We start from the raw sequence: 23,205 nt of genomic DNA, 5'->3' as shown, positions 1-23,205 counted from the left end.
CTGGGAGAGATCCACATAATAGGCATTTGATTACCTAGCCTGAAATCTCCACTGATACACAATCCTGAGGTTTGGGTGGGAATTAATTACCTGGCAATCACTGATTGGCCAGCCATCAATGTCAGTCGCCCTGATTGGTGGAAATCCCATATGGGGGGTATATAGGACGGCTCTGGTGAGCAACTTAGTTTGATTTGACAAAACTGGATGCTGTGTTGGTAGTGCTGCTGTATGTGGTTTGAGATGTTTGTTGCTTGGTTTCAGTGCAAATGTTACTAAGAATATTTATGTAAAACAGTGAACCAAGCTCCTTAGAGAGATGGAGAATGGGACAGACTCACTGAGTAGTGAGATTGCTGCTGGTGCATACTCTGACAACAGTAACAGCATATATTATTATGCTGTGAGAATGTATTTTGTTGGACCATTAGAACAGCAGTCTATAATCTGCATATTCATCTTATCTAGAGACAGTAGGGTACAACCACAGCCAAGATAGATCTCCAGTATTGCACTAATGGGACTTTACTGCAGTATGGAAATAATTATTATATATATATATATATATATATATATATATATATATATATATATTTTTTTTTTTTTTTAATTTTAGGGATAAAACACTAACCCTGCCACATGCCTATAAATTAATGTAGATACTCACTATCATTAAACGGATGTGTGGAGATAATTGGGAGCTATCCTTTTATATGAGTAAGGTGCATGTTCTATTCACCAGCAATACCTAGATTCAAATCCCAATCAGCTGTCCCAAATTGTGTCAATTTCAGAGATTACCTGAGAGGTTAAAATAATTATACCTTTCAAATAAAAAGGTTTTTCCCTATAGTAGAAAATCTATATATCTATACCTCTATTTGGAGCAATCTGGTTCATATAAGGGCTCCTTTCCCCCTGGGAACCTCTCTCCTTTGATAAACTAAGTGTAATGTTAACTTTATAAGATCAAAATGAATGGAGATAAATGGTAAACCCCAGTGAAATAGGGTCAATGTGTGTCACTTATCTGTACTTTATTTACAGCTAATAAAGTCTGAATTCAGATTCTAACACATGTGAGGTTATATGTGGCTTTTTGATTGATAAAAAGCCTTATGTGGAATCCTCCCACAAATACTTGACAGGAACTTGCCTATACATATTCCTTACCATAATGACTCCTAATAATCAAACTACATATAAGAATCATTTCTAAAGTCATAACATGACACACTCAAGATTGTTTATTAAATTAATAGTTGAAGACATAGTGAAGGCAAAAACACAGCATGTTTTAAATTGTTTATCATTGTTTTCTTTCATCTTTATTTGAACCAAAAAATTTGCTTTTTTTTTATCTATATACATATTAAAATGTTTCTAATAAGTTCTATTTTAAATTATCCGTGCACCACAAATGACATTTCCAATCCAGCACTTCTATTTTTCTGTGTCGCCATATACACTTTCAGATAATTGTGCTTCCAGGGTGGAAAATGCTAACTATAAGAATGGGCTGGGCTGAATGAACATACAGAAGAGAAAGCACAATATGCACCATTAGTGTTGCTCTTGTATTGTGTAAAAGCTCAGTATATACTCTATACTTAATCCTAAAAGGCTTTAGTGATTACATTTTAATTCCAAATAGGTAAATAATCACTATGGCAGAAACTAAAAAAAACATGTTACACAAATAAAAACATAGAACAATTGGAATCAGAAGAAAATAAAAGAAATCAAAGGTGTCTGCAGGCACTGATCTCCAATATATGAAATATCATGGAAAATATAATCTAAACAGCTACTAAGTCAACCAGTTCTATGTGCAGCCATGAAACTACAAGTCCCATACTCACAATGTACTGCACTGTATAGTATATGCAATGTAGATCTTAATCTAATACCACTAAAGTATTCAGTGATCTTAGGATTCTTCACTCTTTGTTGTCTGCAGCCCCAATATTACTTCCTTTACTAGAGGTAACACTGAAGTTAATTGGTGGCAGTGGCATAACTAGGGGGGTGGTGGCACTGCAAGAGGACCACTATTACAGTGGTCATTGCAAGAGGGGCACTACTACTTGGGGTATTAAGGTGCATATGGATTGGAAAGGAATGTTCCCAGAGTGATGAGAAATGGTGGTGTGTTATGTTGCCACGCCCCTTATGGCATTTGTGACAACGCCCACTTTCTTTTCTTTACTTGTGAGGGGGTGGGTCGGGGACTCCGTTTTTTTAACTTGCACTGGGTTCCAAATACCCTAGTTACACCACTGATTGTTGGCAATCCAGTATTTGTGGAAAACAGTTTCTGTTATAAAAAAGTAGGATATTACTTGCGCACTGTCTTGGTTCTACTGGGCGGGGGGAGCTGCACTTACGAAGAAGGATGTCTGACCTTCTAGCAATATAAAGTAAATTTGGGTAGTAATTGTGCTCTGTCCCCCCCTTAATGTTTTGTGTGGTGAATAGAATACAAAAGAAAAATGATAAATAAGGTAATGATACAAATAGAGTTTTACTTGTGGCTTGTTCACGATTATTATAGGCAATAAAAATATGTACATAAATGGGTAATATACACAAAGCAATTAATGCAGTATAAATTGGTAATACCACAGTAAATGTATTCGATTAATGATTCAAGGATAAAATAAAGTTTCTGTTTTTAAACCAATGACTTTATTGATATCTTTCTGCTTTTAATGCAGCTCCTATGGGGGGCAAATTATGTCACTGCCTGTTGTTGCAAGGTGCTTTTCAGATCTAAAAAGACAATCTTGTTAATTACAAGGGGTGCAGAGAGAAAGGGGGGAGTGGGTAATAATTACCGGGGCTTGAAAGGTGCCCAGCGGGGGCCTGGCCCCAGAATGAGTAAGCTGCTATTAGGAGAGACTTCCTCCTCTGTCCACATGTTCCCCGCCCTCAAATCCCCTTCTCCCCATATTCCTATGGGTGCTGCATCTGCTGAGGGGGACAAAAATCCTCATGTACATCTGCCAGCATTCCTTGTGCATCTGGCACCCCTGGTATATAGTGTGATGCACCGCACATTCTATTATTTTCACATTTTCTAAAGGGGCCATGGCCACAACTCCCCAGATTGACCACACCCCTTTTACGTGCCGAGCCCAAGTCTGCTCTCCACGGCCCTGCAGCCCTATGGGGGTCACTAGCCGACCTCCCTGCTGTTTATCCAACACTGAGTAATACAGCACATAGTAGATCCAAATCTTACCCTAAACTTACCAAAAAGGTGATTGAAATAAGTAAACTGGAGTGGCAAAACAATGTTTATACATTTAGGAATAATATAATATAAAATAGACAATAAAATAATTATATTACAGGGCACAGATTATATTTCAGTGCAAAGTTTAAATAAGCCCTCAATAACAGCTAAATGTAGAGCCAATATGGGGAAGCTTGGGGGACAGCAACAGACTATAATTATAGTGTTTGGAGTGGTAGACCAGATTCCAGGGACAAATCTTCAATCACTTAAACCCTGTGGTTTGAATGAGGTCCCGAGCAGAGGTGAGCACATGCTTGTGATTTATAATTTGTGCCATTTTGGGGGCATGACCGTGTGTCACTTCCCTACCCTTGTTACACTGGGGCATGTAAATGCGCTTCGGGAGCTGCTGGGAAACACCCAGCCTCTCCCAGCATAGTGTGGATAACGCATGCATCCGTCATCGCTGCAGCTCTGCTCAGTAACACCATCAGAGGGGTGACACCTAAATAACAGAGCAGCTCTGCTATTGTGGTGTTACCCCCCCAGATGGTGTCACCCAGTGTGCCCCTTCTAGTGATGCCACTTATCCCGAGCAACTTTTACCTATTGAAATATGATTTATTTTTTTTTATCATACCTCTAAGAAAGATTAAGTGGAGAAGTTGACCATAGCAACCGATCAGCTTCTACTGTAACTATCATGTTATACACTTTGCTAGATAAGTGATAGCTAGAAACTCATTGTTTGCTATGGTCAACTTCTCAAATTTATCTCTACCAAAGATTTTATATATCTCCCCCATTGTGTGATTCTCACTCTTTCTTGCTCTGTACTTACTAGAGTCTTAACACTACCATGCTCTAACACTCTCTGTATACAACTCTATTTTATTCATTTTTCAAGTGAGCCTAGCGAGCAACAATGCTTTAATTTACTTAACGTACGCATAGATTTGGTTAGTGGCACCTTCTAGGAACTTATACCCTCTCACAGCACTCTCCAGATACCCATCTCTATCGCCACAACAGTTTTGAGCTCCCTATCTTGGAGCATCTGTTTTTGGAAATCCATGCACTTTCTATCTCCTCTCTGGATGGAACACAGAAGTTCCTTTTATAAAACAAAAACTGGTTCCCCATTAAACTCAATGGTTTCACTAACATATTCCTTAAATTGAGAGAAGATGAAAACTGACAATTCATTTGGCTGCGTGGAGTTGATGAACTGGGAACACACACATGTAGAAGAAAATTCCTCCGTAGAAATATGTACAATTTTGTGGCCAGATGCAGAATGAGCACTCATATTTTGGGGCCCCCGTCCCTTCCTGTTAGGTAGAGAGTTGAAATAAGCCACTGCCTGTCCTTCTTAAATATAAACTGTCAGGTCAGCTGAGCTACTATGATATGGTGCCACTGTTTAGAGGCATAACAAGGATTAATGACATTATGGGTTAATGAAAAAAATGGAATTCTGGCTGAATACTTACAGTATATTGGCTCTCAAACACACACTGGAAACTCAAATTAGGGTAGCACGAGAGCAAGACAAAACATCAATATGACAGGGCTGAAAAGGTCTTGCATACACACTGTTGTGGATTACAAATTTTAAGTGCTCAATCTGGATCCTAGACCCAGAAAACGTTAGGGACTTTGATAGTGTGAATTACATTTCAGATGCTTTTATAACATGCCTACCAAATTCTAGGCCACTTAAAAAGCTTTTTTACATACTGTGTTTGAAAATTGACAGAAACTGGTTGGTACTTTATCTCTCTCCACTTTATCTGCTTATGTCAAGTTGCCTAGTTAATTTGAATTATTACTTAAAACAGTTCTGTGCAAAGTTCTGTGCCACAGAATTAGGCTCACATCCTGTGGTCCAGCATTCCTAGGTTCCAGAGTCCTGATTTCCTGTTTCCTGAGTTTTGATTGATTCCTTTACATCTGACCTTGATCACTAACTTTTTTCCTGTCTGCTGATTTGGCTCATTTTGTCTGGTTCTGACCTAGCTCAGCTTTGATTTTCCCTTCTTGTTATCCTCTTGACTTATCTGCAGTGTACTGTACTTGTGTATCCAGACTCAGCTTGTCTGGAACTCATTAGACTCTTCACCTCTGTTTTAGTCAGCACAAATCCAGACTACAATAATTCCCTACAATCAGTTTAATTTGTGTCACATACACAAAAGGAGTTTATACAAGAAATAAAGACAGAGCACTTAATAATTATATAACAGAAAAGTGCTTGCAGTATTGTAATTAGAGATGTATGGGTCGGTTCTCCAGAAATCTGTATCCACCCGAATTTCATGAATCCAGGTAAATCGGAGTCGCGATTCTGATGATCTGATGAAATCCAAGTAAATAGGAGTCGCGGTTTTTATCTTTCCGTAGTTCAGAATTCAGTGTTTAGATCTGAATTTTGGGTTTTGGATTACATAAATTACATGATTTTAGCTGTTTTTAAAGTCTTTTTATCAATTTTTTTTATTTTTTCTTAAATCCAGATCCAAAGCCAAAACCAAAACTCTTGAGGGTGGTTTAGCAAAACCAAACACGAAGATGAATTAAAAACCAAAATATGGGGGTCGGCGCACATCTCTAATTGTCATTTCTCACAGAAATAAAATGTAAAAAAAAAATTTTTTATATCAAACTAGTGACTAGCCCTGACTTCGCACGGGAGCAATTTTGTGGTTACGGCAAAAGTCTATTTTAACCAAGGTCTTATAAGATTGCCATCAACACAAAAAGATTTAGTTTTGATGTGACATGCAAAAGAGCCACATAAAGTTGTCCATGAGAAAAACAGTCTCCACTTACTATAAAGGTGCCTATCCATTAGGCGACCTGAAAGTCTGAACGCCTAGTGTTCAGACCTTCAGGTCGGCGAGGTGCCGTGCCCGCACTGAACGTCATTCAGTGAAGGAGCCCTACCTCCTATCTCTGAGCATGCCGAACCTGACGAGCATGTTCAGTAGATAGTCGGAGACGGCAAGGACCCAGCGTGCACGCACATCGATGGTCCTTGCTGACTACTACCCAACTTGTAACTTGAACAATGTAATCAAAACCTCCTAGTTTTGGTCGGATTGTTCATAAAGTCGGGTAATGGATAGGCCCCTTTATTAGTCAACTCCAGCCACGTTAAGTGTCTGTCCCTGTGCTTTATTTAATGTCATGCCAACGCAGACTCTAAAGGGGCCTGTCTATTATACGATTTTTTTGAACGATCCAACCAAAACCAGGATGTTTTCATCAGATCGTTCAAAAAGTCGACTAATGGATATGCTGCAAACGTCCTGCGCCGCACACTCCCACAAACGAGTAAAGAAGTCTTTTGCCATTCGAACATGCTGCTCAATTTCAGCATATTGCTGAATGACTTTAGAAAGGTCGTTCAGCAACAATCCTTGGTCTTTAAACATATTGTTCACAAAGTCTTTCATGTTTGTGAAAGATTTTTTGCATGAAACACTTTTTGTTGGAAGGAAAAGTTTTTGGTCTTTCACAAAAAAAGTCTTCTAATGGATAGGCCCCTTTACCGGGATTGGACTTGTTTGAAATTAAGGAATCACTTTTCACATAAATTAAATAGGAACAGTAAAAAAGGGTAAAACTGAAAATTTGTATCAGTAAACAGAGCATACATCAATTTTTCTGGATAAACTGGATGGTACGTATCAAACTCTACATGGTATAAAATACAGTTCATTGTTGAGATATATCTTTGACTATTTAAGTGCTCAGATTGCCGGGGTTTTTTTTCATTGACTTGGGGCCTGATTCAGACCCACTCGCGAGCGGCTGTCCGCTCGCAAGTGGGTCGATGTTCTGGACTGAGCATGCGCACGACGGAGGGAGCTCCGTCGTGCGCATGCGCCAGACGCGACGAGCGAAGGAAAGTCCTTCGCTCGTTGTGTCCGATCAAAGGGGGCGTGCTGTCAATGTTGATTGACAGCACGCCCCCTTTGGTAGGCGTGTCTCCCTGACGGGGGCGTTCCCACGGGAACGCCTCCCGTCAAAAGCCGGCCCACTGACATCACTAGTGATGTCAGTGGGAGTTATTTTGGCTCTGATAGAGCCAAAATCACTCCGGAGCTTGCGGTTGAAAACCTCAATCGCAGGCTCCGGCTCGCAATTTCGATGGTCGCGATGGTCTCGACCATCGCGGCCATCAAAATGCACGCTCGTATAGCCTGTGGGTGGTGACCCACAGCTATACGAGCGTCCAGAAGGACGCTCCATTTTCATGGAGGCCGGCCCTCATTCAGAGCGTGCGATCTGCTCAGAGCGTACGGCTCTGAATGAGGGCCTTGGTTCACTAAAATCACTGCTCGGCTCCCTTTTGTCACACATCAATGTTTCATATACCTAAACGTTCCGTGAGAAATGTTCTATATAATAGTGAAAACTATATCAAAACCCGTCCAGTGGTTCTTGAGATTAGCCCGAATAAACAGACAGATGCCTACCAAGGATAGTTTTTTCATTGACTTGCTTCACTAAAATCATCACTGCTTGGCTCCCTTTTGTCATACATTGTCATACATTAATGTTTCATACACCTAAACCTTCCTTGACAAATGCTCTACAGCACAGGTTCTCAAACTCTGTCCTCAGGACCCCAAACAGTGCATGTTTTCCATGTCTCCACACAGAATCAAGTGAAATAAATAGCTCCACCTGTAGATCTTTTACAATGTGTCAGTGAGTAATGATTGCACCTGCTGGGTGACCTGCAAAACGTGAACTGTGTGGGGTCCTGAGGACCGAGTTTTAGAACCACTGCTCTGCAGAATAGTGAAAATGCATCAAAAACCATCCAGTGTTTCTTGAGATTAGACCAAACAGACAGACACCTACCAGGGACTTTATTTTATACTATGTATAGAAATTACCCTAGCCAGAAAATTCCAAATGACAACTTATGTAAGAGCCCCCAAAAAAGTATCTGCATTAAGGGGGAATTCAATCAGATGTGGTAATTTTTCTGTGGACTAATTGATCCCCAGGAATATTCAGTTAGCCCCAAAAGACCCGCAGACTGCCGTTAACGGGGAAAAGAAATCCCAGATAAATAGCCTGTTTTTGGGTGCCGCAACCATGTTAACACATAGAATCCGGGATTATTTCCAGAACCTATGTGTTAAAGCCCGTTTATAGTTAATTTACCGTATAAGAAACAAGAGCTCTAATTGAATAGCCCCGGGCATTAAAGCCCGAGCCTACCCATTAAAGCCCGAGCCTACCACCCTTTTTCACACCCAGTAAATTATTTATATCTTAAATTCATAAGTGCATTAAACAATCAACAGTACACCAGTTGGTTAAAAAAATGCCCAATCTAATAGCAATGTCCAAAAAATCATATCAGAGCTGTTCAAACAACATTATAATTCATGTGTATGTTTTACAATACTGAAAATAAATTTGTAGAATTTAAAAATAGTTTTTCAATTGCATCAAAAGATTGACAATTTTGTACAGATTTTCTGGTGCATATAAATGATTTGTTCTATCCAGATTTTACTCCAGGAATCATTTTACAATTGTTTCAGCAGCAGCAAGTCATTGACATTTTTAGCAGATATGATGTTAGTACTTTAGCATTAATAGTGTCCAATCACGCTCGTACTGACATATTGCAGTGTAGTAGGGACTTGGCATCTTCAAAGAGTAAGTGCATATATTGTATGGGTAATTTGTGCAATGGAAGAAGGAAACCTACCCAACTCCATTACACTCCAATAAATTTGATAAAGTACAAACTAAGGAGTTTCAAAAAAATGCAAATAAGGCAATTGCTCTCAACTGTTATAAGGAAAATCTGGGAGATCCCTCCTGAAGGCAGTAAAATCTGAAAGGGAATTCTGGGCCCGATTCAGACCCACTCGCTAGGATGCGTTTGCAAGCAGCCAGCCGATGTTTGCAATTCTGCGCATGCGTGAACCAGGACATGCAATCGCGAAGCGCTCGCTGAGCATAGCCACCTCGCCAGAATGAGAGACCGGAGAAGCAGTTTGTGGGTGGTGACAGGGATTGGGTCCTGGAAACGGGGGAGTGGTGGTTTCGAACGTGGGCATGCCTCAGCGTCTTAATGCCATGTCAGAGGTGTGCATAATTAAGACGCAACATCATAGTACACATCATTTGGCTGAATCTTACAATGAAGCACTCGCAGTAGGGTATGGTCAACCACAAGTGTTACGTATGAATCCGATGGTACTCGATGTTACCGATGGTTGCATACACTTCCTAGAGATGATGTGCATTAGTGGGCATCTTAATACAGGCTAGTGGGTGTTTAAATACACACAACGATCGCACGCTAAGACATAGTGGGCATACAAAAAAACTAACAGGGAGTATGATCTCGCACCAATATATTTCTAATTAAATTCCAGAGAAATGTTCTCATTAATTTGATATAATTTAGAAGACCCTACAACTTCACTTCTTTTATAAATTCGTATTTGTGATATAGGTGAAGGTGCTACCTTGTAATCTTGTAAATATCACAATAAGAAACAAACATAGAAAAAAGGACAAGATTTTGTCAGGTGCACTTATAGGGTCAAAATATTCTAGTATTCAAACAGTACTCTGATACAATATTAAAATATAACCTTTAATTGAATATACTTAAAGTTCCAGTAATTGAGTCCAAAAATATAGGCGAAATATGATTAAAATAAAGAAAGATAAGTAAAAAGTGTATACATATGTAGAATGTTAGAAGGTGATTTAAAAGAGCCACCTGCTGCCGGTTTATTCAACGTGTATTATAATACCTGAGGCTTATCTGGTGCGCCTTGATCAAGTATATGGATAGTGTTAATATTATTATACCATATAATTGTTACACCTGATGATTATTTTGTGGGAATTGTGTGTTATTAGTGTTTTACTAAGGAGTGGAGGGAAGGGAAAAAACAAATAATATTGCTTTGCAATCAATATCCCTGTTACTTCTATGATGTTATATTGTTAATAAAATTTTGCTTGAGAGTGACAGTACATCTTGTTGAGTATGTATTATTATATCTTATCCTCACTGTCAGTATTACAAGGTTGTTAGTATATGTTGCCTTTTGTATACGCAACAAAATTACATCACATTGGAATAAGGATACAGTTGCAAATATGTTTCAATAATGAGCTCCCTCGCAGTTCATATATACAGCTATTGTTCTCAGACAGATAGAGTCTTCATATAATGTGATTTGGCTCTTTATCTGTAATGCTGTAGCGTTTCTATGAGGTTTATCAGGTCTGTGCTGTAATGCATAGACTCATGTCCCAAATCCCATTCACTGCTCATACACACATGGATTTCTTATTACAATATCATGGCCCGTCTGTTACAGTCACAGGACGGCGTCACACATTTCTCCCATTACAAACAATCTCCATAAGCCCTATTTCACATAATGTCTATTGCTGGTATTATTAATGTATTAGCATATGATAGTGCTATAACCGGCGGCAGCGTGGTATGCCGACGCACGTTTCGCCGATAGCTGCTTTCTCTAGGCAGTGCAACCAGAATGCCTGTCGGGTCGTGTTTTTATCCCATAGAGGTCTATCTTATTGGTCAGTTTGAATTTTCTTCTCCATTGCTCTCTCTAATTGGTCCTTCTATCTACTCCATGGTATGATCATAAATCAGGTGTGCTCATTAGTAATATGAATGGAACTTATTAACATTATTTAGGAATAAAATAAATAAACAATAAAAAAGGTATATCATGCCACTTTTGCTTATTAACCATTTAGTGACTTATACGGTGTTAAGAAGAATATATTTGCCTCATTTGTTATTTGTTGGTTTATAAATATTAAATATTTTGTTTTTGTCCCCATGAGGAGGATAATCATGTGAATGATTACACGATTATCCCCTCTACACTATAAGGATCCATATAGATATAATATAACTAGATAGATAGATAGTAAATAAATAAACATCCTTTTAGATACATATGTCTCAAATTGATGTTGTAGTAATAAAGCTAATGCTACTATCACTACAACAGTTCCTATGCAATACTTAACACTTATTTAAAATGCTGAGCAGTCTAAATATATGTTAATTGCCTGTGTTAGACTTATAATTTTAATCCATTGGTATATGAGGATAAATAATAAGACAGAGGAGGATGTAATATGGTCCATATTAGGAATATTAGTTTTAGTTATTGAATCCAATCATCAAGTATGAAAATTAATTAAGTTATATCACTGTATTACAGATAGTATTACTAAATAGAATAAAAATAAAAATAAAATAAACATATGTGACAATAATACTAATAGTACTATAGTATATCATATGGAGTCCAGTCATAGATCATATCGATATTCAACCACACGAGATACACTACAGCATTAATATGTATCATGATACCAATATTGATTATCCCATTCCTAATCCATTAACTAATGTTATTTCTATGTAGAATTAATAATATGTTATAAATCATGGTGAGAAAGACAAAAAACAAACAACAAAAAACCATATAAATATAAAAATAAAGTGAAAAAACATATTTATTAGTGAAAGAATTAGTATTTACTGTCTTATTAATTCTCTATGTTAAAAATAATAATGAGTGGAATGGGGCAAAATTCATGAGCATTTAAAAATGTATCCCGTGATGTTGCCCTGCTATAATAGTGATGAATAATAAAGTGCTTAAGTTTAATAGATAGTATTAGTGATTGTGTTTAAATGTGTTGGTGTTTATTTTATATATATAATATAAAGAAAAAATGTGTTAATACAAAAGGCTACTGTGTCCCTACATAAAGGTATCTTTATGTTTCAAAATTACGTATGTCCATATGCAATATACTTTATCAAATCAATACACTCCTCATATTTTGATCTAAATTTCATATAAACATCTCTCCTAAGATCCTTGATTTATAGATGGTATTTTATAGTGTTAAGTGGGGCATCCGTTCTTCTATAATAGTCATGCTTTGTGGTTCTTTATTTGAAGGAAAGGGATATAAGTGAGGTTATTATAAACTTCCTCATTGGTCTACAAAAAGGCTCCAAATTGATTGTTCATTTAATCCATGAGGGGGTCCACACTATTCATCAAGAATATCATCCTTGATTCTTTTCTCAACAATTCTTTGTTGATGTCCCCTCCCGATTCCTAGTTTTATTCTTTCCATACCATATGCTCTCAGATGGTTCGGATTACTATCATGCTTTTTCAGAAAGTGTCTGGCTACACTTGTAAGTGGCCTGAATTTGGTGGCATCTGTTCTGGCATTTTTTATATTTCATATGTGCTCAGAAATTCTTTGTCTCATTTGTCTTTTGGTCATGCCAATATAATTCAGGCCACATGGACAAAAAAGACAATAGATCACTCCTATTGTTTTGCAATTGATAAAATCTTTTATCTCTATATCCTTGCCAAATCTGTCAGTTGTTTTATTTTTAGGTGTTATGTATTTGCAGGTAGTACAATTTCCACATTTGTGACATCCTTTTATATTTGTTTTGTGACTTTCTTGCCTTTTGAAGTGACTATGTGCTAATCTTTTTTGTAGATTATCCGATCTTCGCCAGCTAACCTCAATCCTTTCACCAAGCATCATCTCCAAATCACTATCCATGGTAAGTATATTCCAATGTTTTTGTAGGATTTCTTTTATCTGTTTCCATTCGTTACAGAAAGTTCCGATAAATCTAACTTTATTATCGTCTCCTTTTTCTTTCTTAGTAGGGAATATTAGTGTTTCTCTATTTTTTCTTTTTGCTTCATAGTATCCCCGTTTGATGGTCTTCTTACTATACCCTCTCCTCTGTAATCTGCTGGTTAATTCACTAGATCTTTCTTCAAATGTTGCTGTTTCCGTACAATTGCGTCGAATTCTCAGAAATTCCCCTTTCGGTATTCCTTTAATGGTGGCAGGTAGATGGGAACTGTTGGCATGGAGAATACTATTAGTGGCCGTTTTCTTTCGGAACATATCGGTAATTATATGTTCTTCTTCTGTTATTTTTATCTGTAGATCCAAGAAGGTTACCATTTCCTGACTCATATCACTAGTGAGTTTCAGGTTGATCTCATTACGATTTAGTATGGCAATGAATTCCATCAATTTTTCTTTTGTTCCTTCCCAAATAATCAAAATATCATCGATATATTGAAACCAAGATGTTATATGGTCAGTATATCGATCATTTTCCCATGAGAATACTACATTTTTCACCCACCACCCGAGGTACAGATTGGCATATGTCGGTGCACACGTTGTGCCCATCGCTGTACCCCGAGTCTGTAGGTAATATCTCTCATTAAAGGTGAAGAAATTTTTGGTAAGGATGAATTCAAGAAGTTGTAGAATGAAGCCATTCACATCTTTACCCTCTTCCATATTTAGGAAGTATTCAATTGCTTCTATACCGTTCTTATGGTTTATGCTGGTATAAAGCGACTCTACGTCACATGTACATAACCAAGTCTCTTTTGTCACTGTTAGGTTATGTATCTTACCCAAGATATCCAAGGTATCCCTTATGTAGGATGGTAGTTCTATTACAAATTTTCGGAGATGTCTATCAACATAGATACTCGCCCTTTCTGTCAGACCATCGATACCTGGCGGTTGTTGTAAATTCTTATGGGTTTTATTAACAATATAACATCATAGAAGTAACAGGGATATTGATTGCAAAGCAATATTATTTGTTTTTTCCCTTCCCTCCACTCCTTAGTAAAACACTAATAACACACAATTCCCACAAAATGATCATCAGGTGTAACAATTATATGGTATAATAATATTAACACTATCCATATACTTGATCAAGGCGCACCATATAAGCCTCAGGTATTATAATACACGTTGAATAAACCGGCAGCAGGTGGCTCTTTTAAATCACCTTCTAACATTCTACATATGTATACACTTTTTACTTATCTTTCTTTATTTTAATCATATTTCGCCTATATTTTTGGACTCAATTACTGGAATTTTAAGTATATTCAATTAAAGGTTATATTTTAATATTGTATCAGAGTACTGTTTGAATACTAGAATATTTTGACCCTATAAGTGCACCTGACAAAATCTTGCCCTTTTTTCTATGTTTGTTTGTTATAGTGGGCATACTAATGCCTTGCCATGCGATCGCGGGATTTGTATACGCTGGCTGCGTGCGAACGCATCTAGCGAGCGGGTCTGAATCGAGCCCTCTGTTCAAATATGTAAAGACATCTCAGAAACAATGTTCCTTCCTACCACATTAGAAACACTTCCTTCATTACATAGTCATTTCTGTTATTTTTGTAGATTACTGCCGAATTTAGAATTAACAATGACAGTGAAATTGCATCAATACCTAATTTACTAGATTTGGCGATTGTTACTTGTGAAACTTTCTGATTACTTGGAATGTGATTTAAAGTGAACATCTGCACAGAAGGGCAATTGTAAAGCACCAGGTACATCCCATTAAAGGCATACTGTAGGATTAGATTTAAGTGCCACCAGTTATGAGCTGAAGCAATAATGTAAATCTTATTGAATGGGGAAAGTGGCCATACACCCTTCCACATTTCATGGAACAGTGGTTCCCAAACTAGGTGCAGTGGCACCCTGGGGTGCTGCAGGTCACTTGCAGGGGTGCCACAGGTTGGAAGTCCTTTACCAAATCAAATTATTTTAGGGTCAATGTGATAGGCAAAACCAGTGCTGGTAGCTGGCAATAATAAAATAAGTGGACAAACAAGCACAACCCTGCCCACAACCACATAACTAAACCCAAGGATAACATGTACAGTAAGCACATTTTACTTAATGTAGTCATTTTTGCTGAATTTCTCAATAAGAAACTATTGGCGTAGGGGTGTCATGAAGAAAATACTGATATTTTAGGGTGCCATAATTCAAGAAAGCATAGCAACCTCTGTCATGGAATAAAAATAAAAATGCACCCTCACTGTCCCTTTTATCATTTCTTTAATCATCTTCTACAAATTTAAAGTTTCATCTTTGCACTTCTCTACAATAGGAGGTTGACTGTTGCACTTACTCCATACACAGAAATGACATTACTCTTCCTTACTCATCCTTTAGAACTGTGCAAACTTATTCCTATTATCAGCGGACATCGTTACCCTGTGCTATGGAAAACATCTGATTTCTGTATATGGGCCCTCTTAACCCCATAATGACACTGACAATTTTGTGCACACCCATATATGAAAGAAGGGAGTAATCTCATTCAAATTATGTGACCCACTAGTAGCTACTGACTAATGATCACCGACAATATTTCCTTGCACTACAGAAAATGGATGCCACGCCCATATTTACATATGTAAATGAGGGCTCACTCACATATGAAAGAGAGGAGTCTTCTATTGGCTGGTAATCACCTGTGACCACTGAGTTTTACTAAGCAAGCCTGGTAGCTGATGTTGCAAGTGCCTAGAGAATACTGTACTATACCAAGGGAGCTGGAGAGAAAATAGCTGTATTCTATATTGACAAGATGTTGGGAATACTGGGACATAAGAACTGTACTGGGATTATAGGAGATTTATTTTGTTTAGGCATGAAGCTATATTATACTGTTCAGTGTGCTGTGTTTGTTGCTGTATATTAAGGGCCCTTTGCATCTATATAACTAGCCATTATACTGAGGATGGAAAATGCTCTTGTATTATTATGTTAATAAGTAATGAGTGAAGGGGAAGTGTGCAAAGATGCACCAGCTCTGTTTATGGGGACCCAATGCTATTTTGCTTTTTTACAATGATAAACTGCCCAATCTCTATCCCAGAATTATATGGTTTAAATTGAATGTGCAACAGAATTATAATAAACTGCCTGAGCTAAAATGTTGGCTCTGCATAGTTGCCTGTGGCTATGTTTCATTCACTGTGTAAAGCAGTTTGCTTAGATCTATCATGCCAGAGGCATAAACGTGATATTTGCATTGCTCTATCAGCAATACTCAAATGTAACTATAACCGTTAAGCTTCTGAATCTATGTAGAAATGCAAGTTTTGCATTCATAAACCTTCACCTTGCAATTTATTTAGAGTAGTGATGAGCTAAACTATAATAAAACTTTGCATGAATTGAACTTCGTTGTGGAATAGGAGGTGCAAGTTTAATGCTGTACAATCTTCTATTTCCAGTCCTTTCTGCGCCTTATTTTATAAATTAACATTTAACTGAATTTAGAATATGTAAATATAATATTGCTGGAATGACAAAAGACAATTAATTCTGTCAATGCAAATAAAATCAATATAAGGCCAAATTTCCACTAGTCAAATTCAAACAATTTACAGAACAGTTTTGAAAATGTTCTTCATATCTAAGCTAAAGCAAAGAACAAGTGCTGACAAATCATACAGGGGTCTATTTACTAAGCCTGGAGATAAAGTGAACAGAGATTAAGTCCCAACCAATCAGCTCCTAACTGTCATTTTTCAAACACAGCCTGTGACATGGCAGTTAGGAGCTGTTTGGTTGGGACTTTATCCCCGTTCACTTTATCTCCATCCAAGGCTTAGTAAATAGACCCCACGGTCTCTTACCTGCCTATAACCCTTCTCTGTGGAGAATTATTGGGGTGCGTTATATGCAGCAAAGTTCCCCCCCGCTAGCTTACATTCTCCCCACTGGCACTAATCACAGGTAGGGAGTCTCCATGGGTCAGATAAACATCAATGTATTGCCAGAGGGGGGTGGGTGGAGATATAAGTCCCCCTAACTCCCCAAACATGGCACATACTCAGATGGGGGCACCCTTGTTGATTCAGGGGAGAGCTCTCTTTCAATCTACTGTATGTGCCTTCATCGAGATTATTACCTGGTGATCAGTGTGATTGCCAGGGAACACCCCCCTGCACTACAGAGTCTGGGGATGGGAAAAAATATCCCCCCAACTTGGCTTCCATGAAATCAGAGATATTAATTTTAGAAAGAAGGGGGTCACTGCTTTCAAAATATGGGTCCCCTTAGTACTTATTTCTGGTCATCACCTATGATCAGCAGACATTGTTACACTGCGCAATGGAAAACATCTGTTTTCTTTATATGGGTAAGGGCACTATGTGCCCTCTTAGCCCCATAATGACACCAACAACTTTGTGCATACCCATATATGAAAGAAGGGAGTCCTCTGTCAAATTATGTGAGCAACTAGTAGCTACTGACTATTGATCACCTGACAATATTACCTTGCAATACAGAAAATGGATGTCATGCCATAATTACATATGTAAATGAGGGGTCACTCACACATGGAAGAGGGGAGTCTTCTCTTTCACATTGTTACCTGTGATCACCAGACAATATTGTCTAGGACCAATGAATAAAATAAGTTTCCATAGGTGGCAGAAGGGCATTTTTTGCCCTGTCTCCTCCATCCTTGCGCGACACACAAAGGGGCACCCTGTCTTCAAAGAGGGGAGTCTCCTCTTTTAAACCATGTGCCTTCTTAGTTAGTAGTTATTGTCTGGTGATCAGACACTAACTGAAACAGTACACAAAAAAATAAATTTTCAATAGACAGGTGGGATTTAAAGTCGTTATCTCCCCCATCCTGTACCAAATAAAAAATAAATAAGGGATCCCTCCATTTAATGTGGTAGGTTGTCTAGTTTTTAAAATGATAGGCCTTTTTGGGCCACCAATTTCTTTCTATACATAGGGAGCTTTCCAATTAGGACAGCAAAAATTAAAAAAAAATGCATTTTTAATTAAAGTGCAATTTTTTTTTGTCAAAATTTACAGATAATTCTATTGTGTATTTTGGAAAAGCAGATTATTGGTGAAACAAGAACCACAAAATATTTCTTTGTGGTGCTTTGAAGATGGGAAGAAAAATCACATTTTACTTTTGGTTCCCTTTCTTGAAATTTCAAAAACACATTTTCTTTGGCCATTTAAGTTAAAAAAAAAATCATGAGTTAGAAAGGAACACTAATGGTATTTTCTGAAGCTACAGAGTCTTCTGAAAAAATAAAACATGGTTACCACATAAAAAAAGCTGTTATTGATGTTGGAAGGTGATGAGCGCTAATGTCAAAAAATGGTCTCAGCAATATTGTTAGAAAATCCTCAGCAGGGTTAGCATGTTCTTAAAATTTTATTTTTTTTACAAAAGTAATTGACAACTTGTTCCCTTACTATACAAAACAATTGCTATAAGTTCAGGAGATACTTTACCCCCAAAATATTCCAATGTAAAATAATTAACATTTATACATATAGTGCTCATCATTTTTTTTAACATGTATTTTTTATTTGTTACCATTATTGCACTTTGTTGCCAAATTAATTGCTAGACTCTCAGTTGCTCAGCATAGTTCTTGCTTTTCTCGTCCCAATTTTTAACTTTACAAGGACTTGGCTTTTCAGAAATGCAGTAGAAAAATATAGTGATTAACTCATTGCCTAGTCTCCTTTTTGGCACATTCTCAGAACATGCCTTTCTTAATGTGAACATTAACTGCTCCATGGTTTTAAAGACAGGTCAGAATCATTTTCCAAACTTTCAGAAATATAAATAGCAGGTCAGTACTACACAGTCAAGCTCTGAAAGGTAAGAAATGGCACAACAATTAATAAGGCACCCTTAACCCATAGGTTCAACAGTGGTCTGCCTACATCCTCCATTACTGCCATTTGCTTTCAATACACCTGTAAAAGATCAATATTATAAACCCAAAACTGGATTCTATGCATACAATAAGGGGTATATTTACTAAAGGTTGATTTATTTGATTGTGATCAATTTAAAATCAATTGGAATCGATAATGTGTTTTTGGGGCTAAATCACACACTTACTAAAACTTAACAGGCAATTTTCGATTTGCTTTTTTAATAAATTTGTGATTTAGCCCCAGAAACATAACATTGATTTTAAATCTATCAACATTGATTAAAATCGACCTTTAGTAAAGTTACCCCTTAGTGCTGATCTCTATCTTAGCCCAGAACCAAGAATTGTCACTGTGAAGGCTAGTGTGACTCTGTATTTTGAATGGTGTAATTTTACATTAGTATTTACTGTATAACAAAAAAACTTGAGTTGATATAATTAAAAGCTGTATATAAAATATAGATGTTGGTCTGACTAGCAATTTAATATTTATTTTATTTAATTACAGGTTGAGTCTTTCATATCCAAAATGCTTGGGACCAGGGGTATTTTGGATATCGGAATATTCCATATTTTGGAATATTTGCATATCATAATGAAATATATTGGGTATGGGATCCAAATCTAAACACAGAATGCATTTATGTGTTATATACACCTTTTACACACAGCCTGCAGGTCATTTTATACAATATTTTTAATCATTTTGAGCATCAAAATGATGTACTATTGTGTACATACATGAAACTTATTTATGTTTCATATACACCGTATACACACAGCCTAAAGGTTATTGTATACTGTATGTTAATTATTTTGTGCCTTAAAAATAAGTTTGTGTACATTGAACCATCAGAAAGCAAAGCTTTCACTTTCTCAGTCATACTAAAAATATTCCGTAATTCGGAAAATTTGGATATGGGAGACTCAACCTGTATTAATATTTTAGCAGCTGCAAATTTAGTCACTCAGAGTCCACTGGTCACATTCCAGTTTCTTCAGCCCCTTTCGACAAACACAGCTGTACTGTATAATTCTGTACCATCCTTCAAAACACCTGTAATTCCTTGTTAAAGCAATATTCCATTCCATAACTTCTTCATTATAAAATAGATAATATGCATTAGATAGATCATGTTTGATTTCCTTTTTTATAATAATATATCATTTAAATTCCACCTGTATTTGTCATATTCATGGCATAGAATATATAATGGTGAAATAAGATAACACTTTACTTTATATTAATAGTATAAACATTTAAAGCATGACAAAATCACGGAAACATTGACATAGATATGTGCCTATTTCACATTTCAAAATGACATCTGGAATATGCTGAAAATAAGTGCTGAAGCCCAATTAATTGTTAAGCAGGGTCTTCCATAATGAGGCAGAATTCCCTTCAACACTTACTGAACCTACCAGTAACTTATTTTTATAAAATTAGCACATACAACAAGCTTGTACTCAGGATTTTCCTTCCATTTAGACTTTACATTGGTATTGTAATAGTGTTCTCAATCAATGGAAGGTGAGCTCTCCCAGGAACATAATAGTTTGTAGTCAGACTCCAGATTGTGGTTTCCAGCTGCAGGGAATTGAGTTACTCTCAGACCGTTGATTTATGTATAAAGTAGTTGGAGAGTGCCAGAGAGAAGGATATGGCACATAGACCAAGTGAACTTTTTTATTGAACATGCAGATAAAATGTTGTATTTACAAACAGGAACTCCTCAGGAGCTTGGTATAACTTCCACTCCTGACCACTGTATAAAACGAGAGAGAGCGCTGACCCCTGCTGTTTTGGTTCAGATTTGGTTTTGGGTTTCTTAAAAAATGTATACAAACGGCTAAAATCATGTAACTTGGACCTGTTTTTGTTCCTTCAATTTTAACATTAATAACATTCATTTCCAGCCATATCCATTTAATTTTGATGACCTCAAAGCATTTGAAATCAGGAGGGATGGACTTAAATGCAATCCAAGACACGTAGAATCCTGGTTTTAGATCCGAGTTACGAAGTTGACGAGAAGATCCGAGTCAAGATGCAGTTCTACTCGGAACCCCAAAGTGATTCCAAACTGGGACTCGGTTCAACTTGGAACCCCTAACTTTGGGTGTGTTCAGGTTTCTCAAAAACTGAACAGCTCATCTCTAATAAAAACACAGTTAGTGGGAGTAAATGTCCCCATTATGTTCTTGGCTGCAAAATAAGTCTTCCACTACAGACATTTGGCTGCAAAATGGGCAGTAATTACTCGAAAAAAGTAATATATCTGGCTCTACATAGTCTGTTTAATGCCACATCATCCAGTGGCTTGCATGTTCTCTGTAGTATATGCAAAAGATACACCTCCTAATAGGGGTACCTGTGTGATTCTGCAGATCTGCATGAGCTGAATGTGTAAATACTTCACTAAATATCTTACACAATATTCTACTCGTATTATCTGACTCTCCCTGAAGTTGCAGGAGGCTCTCAATTTTTTGGGTAGTCCCCGACACCCTCAGAAGAATGGCCGGATCTCCTGCATCCTGCCCACTTCCTAGTGAAGTGGGCACAATGGGAATGAGAAAATGAGAATCATGGAGGGGGCGGGGCCAAAAATCACATGAAAATGTATTATTTTAGCGACACCCCTCTCCATGGTCCGCAAATTAACAGCATTTTGTGGTGTCTATTCCATGGGGTAATTTGATGGGTCCCAATGATGTGAAAGCTCCATTGCACCTCCTGAAGTAGCCAGCTGCATCTTCTCTTTTTTCCCAGAGAGAAGGTGAAAAAAGTAGGCACATATGACTCTACTACTTTACCCAAATACTTTACTGCACACTGCCTGTATTTGCACACCCTTCTTTCTCTCATTCTGCCTCTCCAGCACTGCATCACAAGGGGGGTGCGGGCCGAACCCAAGTGTCACCCGCCAAGGGGTGACACCAAAGTGCCAACTCCTCAGTGACAGGAGCTGGGTACTGCACTGTAGCATTATGTGCAGCACTCGGCTCCTGACAGTGAGGGAGCTGGCACTGCACACAGAGTGGTACCTGGGGGAAGTCCGCACCTCTGGGACCCCCAGTGACTGTGAGGCCATGCCTCCTTTTCCCCTTTGCCACACGCACTACAACCCTCCCCGCACCAGGTGTCACAGCAGGGAGGGACACCATTGCTCTCCAGCCAGGAGGAGGTGCAAGAAGCAGATATACGGTACACAAGTCTGCTTTTTCATATGTGTGTGTGTTCTTTTGTGTTAAAACTAAGGTTTCAATAAATAATAATTGGCATACCATCACCTGTCATAACATTGAACATTAATGCAAAATAGCCACTAGACTCTGTTATCATAAACTTAGGGAATCATTAGCATTCAGACAGCATTTCTACGTTCTATGAGCCATGGTAGAAAATTCTCTATTGCATCGCATTCATTTTCCACTTTAGTTTTTGCTTGGATGAACAGTAAGATTGTAAAGTTGTAGAACAAATAACGTCAATGGTAAGCTGCAGGAAAGTACATTAACAGCTCGCACGCGGAGCACTGGTTACTGAAGTAGCAAGTACAATGCAAAGCTTCCTACTGGGCCCCTTCACTAGGCAATTGTACTAGTAAGTAATACTTTGGGATAAAGGAACACTGCTGACAGGTCATAACAGGTATTACGCATACAAAAATGACCAGAGTCGTCAACTTTTTAAATACTTTTTAAACATACATTTGTTCATTTAAAAGGGAGATTTCAGGCTGAGATGCATGCATTAGTTTCATTGCTTAGACTATGCGTTTTCTCTTTAGTAGACAAATACAGGGCCTGATTCAGCAAGGATCGCTATTGCGGTAGTAATTGAGTACGCAGTTCTGCTGCAAAAGTATGCTAATAATTGCAGTTGGAAAGTGCCACCGGGGAACAAAGGGGAAATGCTTCCCATCAGCTGTAACATGCACGGTGGGGAGAACAGACAAGTGCAGCAGAAGCCGGAGTGACATGAAGATGGGAGCCGGAGGGACACGGCGGAGGGAGTTGGAGGAGGGAGCCAAAGAAAGGGACCCAGAGTAGGAGCCAGAGGTAATCAGAGGAGGGTGCTGATGGAGGGAATGGATGGAGGACCTTGGGGGAGGGAGCAATGGAGAAGGACCTGCTCATGCTGATAGCAGGTAAGTATGTCTCTTTTGTATACAAGCTGCTATGTAGATGGCAGCTTGTGAACACTAACAGGGGCTTTTTTTCCAATCTGAGAATGGCGTACAGTAACACCATCAATTTCCGAAATGACATAATTTTTGGAATTTGGTGAAT

At 37.9% G+C, this 23,205-nt stretch overlaps 1 protein-coding gene and 1 long non-coding RNA gene across 2 annotated transcripts in view; one reads left to right on the top strand and one right to left on the bottom strand.

Annotated features, from left to right (window-relative positions):
- GRM8 (glutamate metabotropic receptor 8) overlaps nucleotides 1–23,205 on the bottom strand; it is a 1,218,298-nt gene that overhangs the window by 985,074 nt on the left and 210,019 nt on the right. The gene's annotated exons all lie outside the window — the stretch shown is intronic.
- Nucleotides 199–21,651, top strand: LOC148537969 (uncharacterized). The gene is made up of 3 exons (XR_015872748.1): nucleotides 199–229; nucleotides 12,824–12,890; nucleotides 20,827–21,651. It is a non-coding gene; the product is annotated as an uncharacterized LOC148537969 (long non-coding RNA).

This window comes from Taudactylus pleione, unplaced genomic scaffold, assembly GCF_031769625.1.
Source record: "Taudactylus pleione unplaced genomic scaffold, aTauple2 ptg000041l, whole genome shotgun sequence".
NCBI lineage: Eukaryota > Metazoa > Chordata > Amphibia > Anura > Myobatrachidae > Taudactylus > Taudactylus pleione.
The sequence above is the reverse complement of the archived record's forward strand: the minus strand, read 5'-3'. Positions and strand labels throughout refer to the sequence as shown.